Source organism: Bidens hawaiensis, unplaced genomic scaffold (genome assembly GCF_021521415.1).
Source record: "Bidens hawaiensis isolate Kalapana, Puna unplaced genomic scaffold, B.hawaiensis_p1.1 tig00024022_1, whole genome shotgun sequence".
Lineage (NCBI taxonomy): Eukaryota > Viridiplantae > Streptophyta > Magnoliopsida > Asterales > Asteraceae > Bidens > Bidens hawaiensis.
In genome coordinates, this window is record NW_027493786.1 from 143,886 (window position 1) to 149,885 (window position 6,000).

Here is a 6,000-nt window from a genome sequence, read left to right on the forward strand (position 1 = left end):
AGATAGTTTATCCTTGAAATATGTATCAGGATATAAAGGATAGACGGTCCTCGGTATTACTTGAAACTAATACTAATTACTACCGACCTCAAACTTTCTCATAAACTCATCAAATTATTTTTGTCTATTTTCTTCATTTTCCTTAAGTTCTTTTTCCATTTATTCCATTCGTTTCGCTCGTTCTTCCAACTCGTTTCTTGACTTCCTTTCATCTTTTTCCATTTCGGCTCTTACTTTTTGAACCTAAAATTGTTAAAATATAAGCATCATAACTAGTAAAGGGATAATGTGAGGCGAAACCTCAAAGCACGATGACTATCACGCACAGTCACATTAGACATAATGTATACACAAACAAAAACTTTAATAAACGACTCGTTGGTGATAATAATCAATGTCAACTGTACTAAAAAGTACTAGCATATATTCACACATCGTATCATGGCAAATAAACCAAACATTCATCATACAACTTAACTTATGATCACTTAGTTCACGAGACAGATTATAGCATGTACAAACTGATTTTATTCACTAAGAAAATATTAAGTATAAATTCTACAAAATTTACCACAATTGAATATAATTAGGTTTCTCAAAAAAAATTTATTATATTTTTCTCATACATACAAAACTCATAATAATTCAACCATTACTGATATGTACCAATAGTTCAACAGATTGCAAAACAAACACTTGTTTAATGGTTCTATCAACTCATTAATCTAAATTATGCAAGAGCAATTGGGTTGTCTTCAAAACTCATAATACTAACTTTCAAAACTGGAAACAACCCATTTGGTTTTTTCATTAAGGAGTTATGGTGTCGGAAAGACAGGCCAAAATATAACTCCCCGAATCAGCTTTGACCAGTGTTTTTGTAAAATCATAAAAACTATTCAAAACTTGTCCAAAATATATAAACTTTACCTTTCTGGAAACTAGACTCATAGTTCTATATCCCAGAATCAAAAATCGTTTAGTAATCATCGCTTAACAACATGTTACATACCAATAAATAAAAGAAAACGAATCTGTCAGCAAACTGTTGTCATCAAACAAGTGAAATACATACCTTTTTAGCGATGAAAGAAGATGTACTAAGCTTAATTACAAGAAATCACACTTAAAATTGAAAATCTCCAAACTTGGTTCTTAGGGTTCTTCACACTCAACACGAATCTGGCAAAAATCAAGATAGAACTGATGGAAACCGACACCACACGTGAATTCCTCTTGCAAAAATAGTTAGATTAGAGCCCGGAATTAAAGGATTTGGTTAAGAAGTGAGTGAGTTAGAGCATTAATGATTGAGGATTATGGTGGGTGTAAAGAGATGTAGAAGAAGTATAATAAGAAGAAATGAAGAGAAAGAAAAAAAGGTAGGTTAAATATGTGGTCAAATTAAATTTAAGAATGGGAGGGTAATTCAAAATTTTTGGAAGAAAAGAGGGGGTTGAATTTAATTTGAAATTTTGAGGGAAGTGAAATTATATATGAACTAAATATGAATTTAATTTATTTTTAATAATTAATATAGAGAGTTGTTAGTGTATATATATATATATATCAACTAATTAAACCTTAAATAATATAAGAAATTGTATAATAAATATAAAAACATATAAAGTAAATACAAGTGATATTTATAGTTGCTCTAAAAGAGTTGTATAAGAGTGTATTAATCAGTGTTAACGCCCAATAAACCATACTTCTATTAGTGGGTCATACTAGTTCTTAATCGGTGTTAGTGTCCCATTATAGCATATATCTTGTCACAGTAGCTCTAAAAGAGTTGTATAGGAGTGTCATTAGTCATGGTTAGTTGTTAACGCCTGAAACACACCATACTTTCGTCAATAGGCCTTATTTGGCCTTGATTTGGGTCAATGGCCCAACATGTTATACATTCATCAATGGACCTTGATTGGTATTAGTGGTCATTATAGTATCTATCATGTCCCCGATGCTACAAGAGGATTGTATATGAATGTAGTGAGCCATAGGCATGTGTCAACGCCCGATAACATGTCATACTTGTATTAATGGGCCATATTGGGCCTTGATTGTTGTTAATGGCCAATATCATCTCTTTCAAGTCATAGTTACGTTAACAGGTTGTATAGGAGTGTAGTGAGTCATAGTTGGCCGTCATACTTTGCATTAATGGGCCGTCTTGGGCTTTGATTGTTGTTAGTGACCCATTGTAGTCTATGATATCATAGTTGCTCTAAAAGGGTTGAATATGAGTTTAGTGAGTCATAGTTTGGTTACGCCCAATAATATGTCATACTTTCATCAATGGGCCTTATTGGACCTTGATTGTTGTTAATGGCCAGTATAGTCTCTATCATGTCATAGTTACATTAACAGGTTGTATAAGAGTGTAATGAGTCATAGTTGGTCTCATCAAATTGCGTTAATTGGTATTAGTGGCCCATTATATCACTTATCATGTCATAGTCGCTACAAGGAGGTTGTATATGAGTGTAGTAAGCCATAGTCATGTGTCAACGCCCTATAACATGTTATACTTTTGTTAATGGAACATATTGGGCCTTCATTGTTGTTAATGGCCCAATATATCTATATCAGGTCATAGTTAATTTAACAGGTTGTATAGGAGTGTAGTGACTCATAGTTGGTGTTAACGCCCAGTAGCATTTCATACTTTGCATTAATGGGCCGTCTTGGGCCTTGATTGTTGTTAGTGACCCATTGTAATCTCTATCATATCATAGTTGCTCTAAAAGGGTTGAATATGAGTTTAGTGAGTCATAGTTTGGTTAACGCCCAATAATATGTCATACTTTCATCAATGGGCCTTATTGGACCTTAACTGGTGTTTGTGGCCCATTATAGCCTTTATCACATCATAGTTGCTCTAAGAAGGTTGTATAGGAATGTCATTAGTCATAGTTAGATGTTAATGGCCGATAACATGTGATACTTTCATCAATAGGTCTTATTGGGCCTTGTTGGTGTTAGTGGCCCATTATAGCCTTTTTCATGTCATAGTCACTCTAATGGGCCATATTAGGGCTTGAAATATCTTAGTGGCCTATTATGGCATGTGATATGTAACATTAGATATTTAAGGGTTATATCGTGTTATACGGAGTCATATTAGACCGTAATAGATAAAAACAAGTCATACATGTCTTAATGGGCCATATTGGGCCTTGAAATCTCTAATGGCCTATTATGCATATAATTTTAAATTGTGTCTTAAGAGGTACAACTCGTCTAACCCGTCGACATACATTAAACATATGGGTGGTAAATAGGTTGGGTTGGGTCGAAACGGGTTATGGGTCGGAACAGGTTAGGGTCGAAACGTGTCAGGGTTGGAACGGGTAACTAAAAAAAAGGTTGTTATTGTTCGTGTCGGAACGGGTCAGGGTTAAAAGGTTCGGGTCATAACGGGTCCGGGTCAAAATGGGTCAAGGTCGGAACGGGTCAAAACGGGTTTTGGGTCTTTTTTTTTGAACAAGGACAACGGAGGAAATGTTTTAGTTTTATCATTAAAGTTCATGTTCCAGTCCAGTTCATTTCACCACTTAACAGCTCATTTTTACAACAAACAACATATTAAACAGCTTGTTTCAGCGATATTTCAGTTCGTTTCAGCACTTAACAGCTCGTTTTAACAGGAAACAACATGTTAAACAGCTCATTTCAGCAATTTTTCAGTCCGTTTCAGCACTTAACAGCTCGTTTCAGTGATTTTTCAGTCTGTTTCAGCACTTAACAGCTCGTTTTAACGGCAAACAGCATGTTAAACAGCTCGTTTCAGCAAGTTTTCAGTTCATTTCAGCACGTAACAGCTCGTTTTTACAGCTAACATCATGTTAAACAGCTCGTTTCAGCGATTTTTCAGTCCGTTTCAGCACTTAACAGCTCGTTTCAGCATTTAATAGCTCGTTTAAGCACTTAACAGGTCGTTTCAACGCGTTTTGACCAGTTTTGCAGCAATTCAGCAATAAAAAATAGCAGTTCAACTCGTTTTTGCCCGTTTCAGTAGGTTACATAACCAATACTTCAAAACGTTTTGTGTTTTCAATCCAGAAAACAAGTATATGCAAATTTTTAGTGTTTTCAAAACCAGTATGCAAGTATGTCCGTGTTTTCAATCCAAAGCCTGGTGTCGCGTGTAACAGAGTTTTCTCAAAACCAAATGAATGCATTTGACTCGCTAACGGTTACCTAGTACAAGTGTTTTAAGTTATGAGAGTATGTTCAACAACACATGACTCTAAAACCCACGTATGAACTCACACACAAACACAAACTTGACCCGACGAATCGTTGGTGATAATAAGTAATGTCAACAGTACCGAAAGTCCTAACATGTATCCACACATCATATCATGGCAAATCAACCAAATATTCATCATACAATTTAACTTATGATCATTCAGTTCACGAGACAGATTCTGGCATGTACAAACTGATTTTATTCACAAAGAAAAGATTAAGGATAAACTCTACAAAATTTACCATAGTATGACATATGAATCAGGTTTCTCAAAAAAATTTTATTATATTTTTCTCAAGCATAGAAAACTCAAAATAATTCAACCATTACATATAGGTATTAACAGTTCAGCAGATTGCGCAACAAAAACTAATTTAATGGTTCTATCAACTCATTAAACCGAATTGTGTAAGACCAATTGGGTTATCTTTTAAACTCATAATACTAAGTTCCAGAAGTGGAATCAACCCGTTTGGGTTTGTCATTAGGGAGTTATGGTGTCTGAAAAATGGACCAGAATATAACTCCCCGTATCAGCTTTGACATATGTTTTTGTAAAATCATAAAATATATTCAACACTAATCCAAAAATTACAAAATTTACCTTTCTGGAAACTAGACTCAGAATACTATATCCAAAAATCAAGAATCTATCAATAATAATTGTTTAACATCGAGTTACAGACCAATCAATAAACGAGAACGAATCTGTCAGCCAACTGTTCTCAACAAAACTCAAACCCTAACATGTTTATCACATCTTTAGAGTTTTAATTAATCATGTTTAAAACCCCCGTTAGATTTGATCGCATGATGGTTGATGAAGTTTGGAGAAAGAAGAAAAGTGATGAAGAAGAGTATTGAGCTTCAATCGATGTTTATGAATTAGGTTTATAATTGGGAGGAGGTGAAGATGATGGCCACATGAAGCATAAAGTGTGGCCATTAACTAATAATAGTCACATTTGTTGTTTTGATGTCACTATTAGCTTTTAGCCACACATTAAATATTATAAGTGGCTAACAAACAATGTTATATGGTCACATAAACCTTTAAGCGTGACCATATTTATTAATTTTTAGCCACATATGAAACAATTAAAGTGAGACCATTAACTACTAATAATCACTCGCTTTGTCTTAATGTCACCGTTAACTTTTAGCTACACATAAAACTTATAAGTGGCTAACAAACAATACTCTATGGTCACATATACCCGTAAGTGTGGCCATATATATTAGCTTTAGCCACATCATTAACAAATTATGTAAGCATAGATAATATTTGGCCACAGTTTATTAAGTGTGGCTAATAAATATCACATTTTTTGTGAAAATGTGGCTAACAGCTGCGTTTTTTGTCACACAAATTGAATAAGAGTGGCTAAAGGTTCCAGCATGTGTTTTTTTTTTGTCACACGAGTCTAATATATGTGGCTAAAGGTTCTAACATGTGTGTTTTTAGTTCTAACAGGTGCATTTTTAATCACACGAATAACAAATGTGTGATGAAAGCGACCTTTAGCCACACATTTAGACCGAGGTGTGGCAAACCGCCCAGAGCATGTGTGTGGCCAAAAGCCAATATTCACGTAGTGTTATCTAATGTTTAAGGTATCCAATGTTCCGATTACTTTAACAAATGATTTAATTACGATATCTTTTTTGTGCGTATAGGACTGCATTGGCGCTATTGAGGGGACACATGTGATGGCATTAGGTCGTTTGAACGACCCACCGAA